The following is a 10,464-nucleotide window of genomic DNA, read 5'->3' as shown; positions in this document are numbered from 1 at the left end:
GTTCCCTGTTACTTGTTTTCTCATTTTTCTATTATGATAGAACTTTCTAATTTTAGCCAACCTGGAATAGCAATTACATTTCACTATTTTCCTCTTATCTAAGTATAGTCACACGATTAAGTTCAGGCCAAGAGAATGAGAAAGTGATATGTGCAGTTTCTAGGATAAAGCCCTTATGGGATATGGGATATGTCCTTTCTCCCCTAGTGGGATATGTCCTTTCTCCCACTTTCTCCATTCTGCTTTTGGAATGTAGATATGATGGAGCATCATCTTAGACCATGAAGCTGAGGATACAGCATCTGTACTATAAATGATAAAGCATCCAGACAGAAGGAGCCTAGATCCAGTTCTAGAGCTAAGCATCCATGCCTGCCTCATACCACTTATCTTCAAACTACCAGATGAGAGAAACGTAAGTTTCTATCCTGCAGGCATGCTAAGTCGCTTCAGTCGCTATGAACTGTAGTCCACCAGGCTCTTCTGGCTATAGGATTCTCCATGCAAGAATACTGGAGCGGGTTGCCATGCCCTCCTCCAGGGGATCTTCATGACTGAGGGATCAAACCCACATCTCTTGAGTCACTTGCATTGACAGACAGGTTCTTTACCACTGGTGCCACCTAGGAAGCCCTCTATCTTGCATAAGCCTCTGTTATTCAGGGTCCCTGTACATACCACCAAACCCAAATGCTCATTAATGCACATGGAGCCCACGGTGGCAGGGTACTTGTTGACTGGCTCATTTCTCTTCCAGTCTCAGGATTTCTTTCCTTCTAATAAGATGGAAGCCATGAAATCATTCACTGTGAATCAAAAATCAGTTTATGTCTTTAGCTGGGCAAGATGACTGTGGGAAGTACTCCTAAATTCACTAAAACATTTCTCTTCAAAAACTGGAATGTCATTTTAATCAAATGGCTTTCTTTCTTTTCAGTGTGGCTAAAACAATATATGCCAAAATACATATCACATCTGATACTTATTTTGAAAAAAGGGATATCAAATGGCATATCTTCATCTGTCTGCCTTTCTTTCACTTTCTCTTTCTCCTCTTTCTCACACTCTTTCTTATTTATATTTACAGAAGACCTAGGATTTGTGAACTAAGCTGGCCAATGTCAAAAAAAATTTTGACACTTTGCCAAACGACCAGGGGTTAGGCATATCCAGTATCCCAGATCAAGTAAGATTGTCTTCATATATTCTTTTAAACCTACTCTAGCTTTCAGTCTAGGCTTCATATATATTAAATCTTTTATTAGAAATAAACTCAGCTGCATGCTAATATGCCTACTTGGTGAGCATTTTGGCTCCTATTTTATTGAAAAATTCAATAAAATAACTCCCTGTCATGTCTATTATAGTACTGGAGTACTGCAACCTATTGATGCAAGTAATTCACTTAATCCCACTGGAGCTTGGTTTTTTGACCTATGAAGTGAGGATAGTAACTGTACTTGACTCAAGATTGTAACATGAAACACCGATCAAGCACCTAGCAGAGTGTCTGGCATGTTACAGGAGCTAAGTAAACATCAGTTGTTTTTTAAATTATTATTGCAATTATTATTTTCTTCAGACATTTACAGCTTCGGAGCTCTAAAAATTTGATCTCCTTCTTGTAGGAAGATGATATTCTTTGCATACCATCTGTTCTAGCTATTTAATACAAGTTTATTCTGATACCATCTGTTCTAGCTATTTAATACAAGTTTATTCTGAACAGTCTATATATTTGTAAGGTAACTGGACAGGGTCTAGATTTAGCTTACATCTATAAAACAGAATGAACTAATGGTGTGAAGTAAACATCTCAGCTTTTTCATTTTAGCTACTTGGAATTCACACCAACTGCACTTGGGTCTTGTCAAATAATAAAGTCAGTACTCCCTTGATTACTATCTATTTTGTTCATTAACAAAATACCTTATGTTATTAATAAAATTGTATTACAACTATATTTTGCATAATTTTAGAAGACAATTCAAGGAAATATTAAAATTCCTTGTGGTTTTTCATAATAATGATAGGGTAAATGTTCATATATATGCAAATATATATATGTATATATATATGATGTGTGAGTGTGTGTGTTTCTAGTAAGTAGTATGACGTTGAAGAAAAACAAGAATATTCATCCTTTGCATTACTGACAACTACAATGCCAAATTAAAATATAAAAATTGCATAATAGTAAAATTCACTGGAACTTCACTTTTTAAAGGCATGTACCAAATAAGAATGAGAAGGTGATATAAGGCAAAAATATACATTTGTGAAACAGACATTGTCATACAGCACATTAATAATCGTACACTCTTAAATCAACTCTGGGGTCAAAGAAGATCCCAAATGTAATTCAGGGGTTAGAAATTGTTTCCAACTAAATAACAATGCTCCCTCCATCTTCATTTTGTACCTACAAAAAGATTATATAGTATTTCCTCTGCAGGTTAGCCACATTCATTTAGCACTCTATAATTCCCCTCCCCCACACTTATATGCTTCCCACCCCATCCAAGACAAACCAAGAAAAGAAGAAATTCCCTTAGGTGAAAAAAATAAAATAAAATTTAACCTTAAGTCCTGATTGTTTCTTTTAAGTGCTAAACTACAGCCATTTTGCTTAATTTCTTTTCAAATCATTTGTATTTGAGTATGGCTAACACATGATACTTACAATATAAAAAGACTTAAAATACCAGATTTTAATAATCCTTAGGTGGCTGTATGCAAAGCATATGTTCTATTATGCTTTCCAGATGCTAGCTGTAAGCACAATTAATTAAAGACAGTGCTTACATATCATTTTAGGACATTTCAGTACATAGTTAAAACTGCATTAGAGAAAAGGGAGAATGAACAAAAGCCAGGACTTCTTAACTGCAAAGAGAATTGCCAAGAAAGATTAAGTTCACATATAATATGCCAACAATAGGCAGAACAAGAAAGCAACTGTAACCAAACTTAGAAGTGTTTGCTTAGTGCACTGTGACAACACTAAGAATGATACAATACCAACTTTGTTCACAGCTTTACACTCTTCATGCCTTTGGCAAGATTTCAATCCAGTTATTAGTTAGTTCCAGAAATCTTCAGACAATCAAAAATGCCAGTCTACACTGTTGGAATACAACAACCTGATAAAACTCAGACTGAGTAATTTCTACCCAATTTGCTAGAGAAGTATTTACATTTTAAACGATGCTATTTGTTTCCTGTTTCTGTACTCTTTCAGTACACAGTATGGTCATCAGTCCCTTTTAATGAGCATTGCCTTGTCTTTTGTGTGCTCTGAAAATTATCTCTAATATTTATTTCCACTCAGTGAGCTCTGACTGCCCATTAGGTACTGGGGGGACAAGGAGAAAGTAACTGGTGGTACAGGCTTCCTTCAGAGACTCTCAAAGTGTCATCATCAAATTTGGTTGCAACACCAACACCCCTGGTTATATGACCTAAGCAAAGTTTACCTCAAATCCACTGTACTGAGTTTACCTTAGTTGTCACAATCCCTATTACACTCAATACCCAGTAGTGTTTTTTCAAGGCAGAGAACACAAATACTTTGTTAATGCATAAACACCGAAGAATACTTCCTTCAGATCAACCAAGTGACAGATGAATCACTCACTGTATAGTGTTAGCTCCTTACAAACAAAACTGAAGTCATCAGAAATGGAAAATAAAATATGCAGAATGACTCACTAATCACCTTTTTGTTGACTTTCACACTTGGGTTTCCCTAGGAATATGTTGCACTTTCTAAACTGCAGTAGAAGGAGACATCCATTTATTTTACTTTAAATGCAACTTACAGATATTTCAACTTGTTTTTCTTGGTCAATTTCAATGTGCCTGTCTGTATAAAAATGGAGCAAAATTGAACACAGACCTTAGACTGTCTGATTAATGTCAAATTTTGTAAAACTGTTAGTATTTATAGTTTTTGACCTACAAAATGACAGTTTCATGTAGTTCCACCTATAAAACTCTGCTTTATAGTTTAAACATACAGTTTCATAATATCAGTCACCTGAAAATTTTTATATTTAGTTCAATAGGCTTTGAATATTTATGCAATTGATTGATATTTCATTTTAAAAAAACAGCAAGAGACAGATGGAAAATACATAAAAAGTAAGGAGGTTATACTCTCCTCTGAAGTGAAAGTAAACCCATATGATTCATTCAAGAAAGCATCGTCTTCTAAAATACAAGATGATACTTGCATTAAAAAACAAAAAATCCCCCCCCCACTCCCCCAACAGTGGTATAGGGATGGCAGGCAGAAGAGAATAAAATTAAGTATTGTGTGCTGAACTGTCCCCTCTTAGGGGCTAAATTTTAACTAAGTCCATAGCTTCATCCCCTCTTAACTCAATTACCACTGAAAAGGGACTACACAAAAACACACACAAAAAAATAGTCACTTGAAGTTAATGACTTCAAGTCACTTCAAGCCTCAGCACCACACAAGTGAATTCCCCTTTTAAGTTCATAAGGCATCATCCTCCAGCTGGGTATCCAAATACACCTGACTGAAAGGCCCACCTGGACATACCAGTAGTTTCAGGATAAACAGATAAATAGGAGATTCATCAATCAGAAGAACAATAAAAACTGTCCAGAAGAGACGAAGTCAGAAATGCGCTTGTTTTTCTGGCAAGACCATACAGATATGATTGATCAGGCTTCCCTAACCGCTTAGGTTTTGCTTGGAGGTGGTAGTGGCTGTTCACAAGTACTGTTGATAGGACTTCTGGGTTCAGCACCTTGGCCTTTAACAAAAGCAGAAGCAAGTCATTCCATTAGTGTCCACACCTAAAGGTGTTTTCCACCCTGTGACGTGCATGTATCACTTTAGTCCTGTCCAACTCTTTGTGACCCTGTGGATTGTAGCCGGCCAGGATCTCTGTCCATGGGACTTTCCAAGCAAGAATACTGGAATGGGTTGCCATATCCTCCTCCAGGAGATCTTCCCGACCCAGGAAAAAAATTTCATGTCTCTTACATCATCTGCATTGGCAGGAGAGTTCTTTACCACTAGCATCTCCTGGCGGAGAAGGCAATGGCACCTCACTCCAGTACTCTTGCCTGGAGAATCCCATGGATGGAGGAGACTGGAAGGCTGCAGTCCATGGGGTCACGAAGATTTGGACACGACTGAGTGACTTCCCTTTCACTTTTCACTTTCATGCATGGCAACCCACTCCAGTGTTCTTGCCTGGAGAATCCCAGGGACGGGGAAGCCTGGTGAGCTGCCATCTATGGGGTCGCACAGAGTCGCACACGACTGAAGCGACTTAGCAGCAGCAGCATCTCCTGGGAAGCGCCTTCCATTCTGTAAAGTGCTTTGCAAAAACTGATGATCTATGTTATATAGTTCTCTGATTATAAATTTATTCCAGATTTCTACTGCAATACAGCTGACATTTGGTAGCACGATCAGTAGTTTGCAAGTGTCCAGTTGTCCCATGGGGTCGCAAAGATTCAGACACGACTGAGCGACTGAACTGAACTGACTGAGTTGTCCCTTGCTGCTGCTTCTGCTGCTGCTGCTGCGGCTAAGTTGCTTCCATCGTGTCCGACTCTGTGAGACCCCAGAGACGGCAGCCCACCAGGCTCCCCCGTCCCTGGGATTCTCCAGGCAAGAACACTGGAGTGGGTTGCCATTTCCTTCTCCAATGCATGAAAGTGAAAAGTGAAAGGGAAGTCGCTTAGTCGTGTCCAACTCTTCACAACCCCATGGACTGCAGCCTACCAGGCTCCTCTGCCCATGAGGTTTTCCAGGCAAGAGTGCTGGAGTAGGTTGCCATTGCCTTCTCCGGAGTTGTCCCTTAGGGTTAGAAAAAAGAACCCTGAGGCTAGACCCAATCCTTTCAGCTAACCCATTAACACTCATCACTTTCAGGCTTTCTATAGTTCATTTGTTTATTTTTCTTGTTTATTGTTTCTCTTCCTCTCCTAAAAGGTAAATTCCATGTGGCCCTGGTCTGTCTCATTCATTGATGGCTCTTTATCTCAAGTGGCCAAATAATATCAGACACTTAAGTAAGTAAGTCGTGCCCGACTCTGCGACCCCATGGACCACAGCCCACCAGGCTCCTCTGTCCATGAGATTTTCCAGGCAAGGATACTGGAGTGAGTTGCCATTTCCTTCTCCAGGGGATCTTCCCAACCCAGGGATCAAACCCTGGTCTCCTGCACTGCAGGCAGATACTTAGGAGAGAATAAATATTGCTGAATTAACTGAGTAATGAAAAGTATAGTACTAACACAAGTAATACTATCTATGCACATGAAAACACTGAGTGATTTCCTGTTTGTACTTATTATTTTTCCCTTCCTAATACTGTTTCCACAAATTTTACAAATTTTTCAGACATTTGTCCCAATTTCAAGCCGAGTTATGGGTAACAGAAAAACATTTATAAATCACTTTGAATTTCTGCCATAAAGCATTTGACCCCATGGACTATACAGTACATGGAATTCTCCAGGCCAGAATACTGGATTGGGTAAGCCTTTCCCTTCTCCAGGGGATCTTTCCAACCCAGGGATCGAACCTAGGTCTCCCGCATTGCAGGCAGATTCTTTACCAGCTGAGCCACAAGGGAAGCCCAAGAATACTGGAGTGGGTAGCATATCCCTTCTCCAGGGGATCTTCTCGACCCAGGAATGAAACTGGAATCTCCTGCATTGCAGGCAGATTTTTTACCAACTGAGCCACAAGGGAAGCCCAAGAATACTGGAGTGGATAGCCTATTCCTTCTCCAGTAGATCTTTCCGACCTAGGAATCGAACTGGGATCTCCTGCATTGCACGCGGATTCTTTACCAACTGAGCTATGAGGGAAGCTCATAGGTAAAAGAAAGAGGACCTATATCATTGACAGAATATGCCCTTTTGTTCATTCATGTATAAACCAAAATTTACTGGGTCTCCACAGGGTGATACACACTTTAACATAAATTATCTAATCCTTATGAGATCTTGGACTTTCCTGGTAGCTCAGCTGATAAAAAATCCTCCTGCCATGCAGGAGACCAGGTTCAATTCCTGGCTTGGGAAGATCCCCTGGAGAAGGGATAGGCTACCCACTTCAGTATTCTTGGGCTTCACTGGTGGCTCATATAGTAAAAAATCTGCCTGCAATATGGGAGACCTAGGTTCAATCCCTGGGTTGGGAAGATCCCCTGGAGGAGGGCATGGCAACCCATTCCAGTATTCTTGCCTGAAGAATCCCCATGGACAGAGGAGTCTGGTGGGCTACAGTCCATGGGGTCGCAAAGAGTTGGACAGGACTTAGTGACTAAGAACATTAGATCCTGTAGTAGACAGTATTCTTCTATGTTTAGAGATTAGAAGCAAGACATACTGATTGAGCTAGGATTTGAACTTACTCTAATTCAGTATTTCGTCAAAACTTTGTTTTCTTGTTTCTACTTTTCCATCCCAACAGACGTTTTAATGCTGTGTTATTTTTCCATCTGCAGAGGGAACATTGCCCATGGCGATGGGAAAGGCTCATTCATAGAGAGATCTACTCGCTCACTTTCATGGCGTCCAGGGCTTTACCCCATTCATCCTGGGACAGCTCTGCTCATCCTGGAAGAAGGTGCACCCACCACGCTGGCTTTGCATCCTCAACAGATGCTTGGCTTCTCCTTGATTAGCTCGGGGAAGAAAAGGCCCACACTCTCCAGAGCCACATCTTTACAGGGAAAGTAGATGCCCAGAGAAAGGTAGATGCATGAGGCCTGCAGATGCTGGTTGATCAGGCAGTGCACCTCAGTGGAATAATTCTGACAAATCTGGGGGCTCGTGGTTGGTTGGCAAAAAGAGCTAACCACGAACAATGTTGTTGCTTAGTCCCTAAAGCAGGGAATGGTCAAGGTGATATGGAATTTGTGGCCAGAGAGGATATTGGAGGGCAGAGGGAGGGTGGAAGAAGGGAAGACCCATCTTGGGTCTTCCAACCAGACAGTGTTCCAACCAAACACTGTTGAGGCAAGAGCCAGATCCACAGGGCAGGACCACCGGAAGCACTGCCTCCATTTTCTTTAGCAGATTTTAAAACATGTCACCAAGCTGGTCCATCTTAAGTGAGAAATCAATTTTTGAAGAACTCCCTTTTCTGGAAATAAAAACAGTTTGGAATTTAGAAATAAAATCTTCCCAGGAGCAGAGCAAGATTTAGCACATTTCATATACATCTATTGAAAAGGGAAATTAAGGAGAAAAAGATTATGAGTTTTCTTAAAGATTTTTGTGATTTCAAACTTCCTTTTATATTCTGTAAGTTATTATAGGTCATGGTTTCAAATCTACCATTATCTAAGTCAAAATGAACAGCTTTGTTGAGATCTATTTCATGTATTCTGGAACTCACTCGTGTAAAATGTACAATTCAATCATTTGAATATAGTCACACTGTTATGCACCCACCACCACAATCATTTTTAGGATATTTTCATCACCTCCAAGAGTCTCATACATATTAGAAGTCACTCTCCATTTTCCTTCAAGTCCCTCAGCCCTAGGCAATCACTAATCTAATTTATATCTCTATCAGACCTTTTTAATGGAACTATTTCAAAAGTTAAATCAATGAATGGATTTAATTACACAACTAAAGTATATACAAGTTTTATAAGTAAGATTTTAATCATTTATTGAATACTCAGAAATGAAAGTATCAAAGATGTTTAAGAAATAAATGTGATCAACACATATATATGTATCATATTCCGTATTGCTGAGACTATAAAAGAGAGTGACATGCTGTCTATTCACAATTAATTTGAGGAAATAGGACATGGATAATGAGGGAACGCAGGTGAAGTATCAGACAAGAAGACCAGGTCATGAATTCTACGGGCATCAGAGGAGGAAGGTATCTTTGGTGACTGAGAAAGTCAAGGAAGGAAAAATCACCAGGCCATGTAGCATGGGCAGAACTGAGATTAACAATGAGAACTGGAAAAGGAATTTTAATTTTCAGCTACAGGTGAAGTCTATGGCTTTCTTTATAATGCAAAACTTCCAAATGAAGTCACCCCAAACACACTGAGTTATCATTTTCAAATATATTTTAATGAGTATTAAATGGATCCACCCTTCATGCATTCTGAGCAATGCATTCTTTAAAGTAAAAGATATGTGAACTTCTTGTTGTTTTTCTCATTATAAAATGTCTAATTTCCTATAAGAATCAGGTTGTTATTTCTGAGATCGAGAAAAGTAAATATGGAAAAACTGCAGAAAAAAAACAAAAAAGACAATTCTAATATTGCAAAGAGAGAGCTGGATTCTTTAGGAATAGTAATTGTGTTAAGATTGTGAGATTTACACTTGTTAAACTTCATGCTAATCTGTCTTTGCTAGATTAGTGTCTTCAAGGGGGTCCACTAAACACACTCTCTTTCCTGCCTGGATTCTGAATCAACTGGACAGTAAGGCAGGGAATAAGGTTGATAAAAACCATAATATGACCTTTATTACTGAGAGCTGGGTTGGAAGATACAGTGTATATGTGCAGGCAAAGGTGATACTGAGCTCTAGAATTAAAACCCCCAGATGGGCAGAAAGAGCCTGTGCTCCCCAAAAGGGCGTTTCCATCCCATTGTGTCTCAGCAGGCTTTATTATTTTGAGTAACTGGGAAATTAAAACCAAGACTTTGAGTTCTCTGATATGAAGAAGCTAAGTCCTGCTCTCTGCCTACAGTTCACTCAATAGGAATAGAGTGCAGCTGAGTGAAGCCTGCCCAGTTCTTTCTTCCACTGTAACAGGTATTTTGATCTGTCTCCCAGGGGCAGTGATTCCGGTGTCAAACTTGAGCACCCATAAGGAAAGGAAAGTGAAGTCACTCAGTTGTGTCCGACTCTTTGCGACCCCAGGGATAGTAGCCTACCACACTCTTCTGTCCATGGGGTTTTCCAGGCAAGAGTACTGGAGTGGGCTGCTATTTCCTTCTCCAGAGGATCTTCCTGACCCAGGGATTGAACCTGGGTCTCCTGCATTGTAGGCAGACGCTTTACCATCTGAGCCACCAGGGAAGTCCCCAGCACCCATAAGAATCACTTGTTAAAACACAGATTGTTGGTTTCCATGCACAGCATTGGGCTTTCCAGGTGTCTGCTAGTGGTAAAGAATCTGCCTGCCAGTGCAGGAGATCTAAGAGACACGGATTCCATCCCTGGGTGGGGAAGATCCCCTGGAGGAGGGCTTAGCAGCCCACTCCAGTCTTCTTGCCTGGAGAATCCCATAGACAGAGGAGCCTAATGGGCTCCTATCCATGGGGTTACAAAGAGTTGGACATGACTGAAGCAATTTAGTACAGGCACGCTTGCACAGCATTATTGACTTGCATTTCTGACAGCTGCCCAGGTGATGCTGATGCTGCTGGTTGGTGGGGGAGGGGAGGAGGCTGCACTGCACTTTGAGACCCACTGGCA

General features: G+C 40.3%; 1 non-coding gene across 1 annotated transcript; it reads right to left on the bottom strand.

Annotated features, from left to right (window-relative positions):
• Positions 1-9,992: 9,992 nt before the first annotated feature.
• TRNAC-ACA (transfer RNA cysteine (anticodon ACA)) lies at positions 9,993-10,065 on the bottom strand. Its single transcript has one exon. It is a non-coding gene; the product is annotated as a tRNA-Cys (tRNA).
• Between the last annotated feature and the right edge of the window lie 399 nt (positions 10,066-10,464).

This window comes from Ovis canadensis, chromosome 9, assembly GCF_042477335.2.
Source record: "Ovis canadensis isolate MfBH-ARS-UI-01 breed Bighorn chromosome 9, ARS-UI_OviCan_v2, whole genome shotgun sequence".
Lineage (NCBI taxonomy): Eukaryota > Metazoa > Chordata > Mammalia > Artiodactyla > Bovidae > Ovis > Ovis canadensis.
Note: the sequence above shows the minus strand (reverse complement) of the source record. Positions and strands in the feature narration are given on the sequence as shown.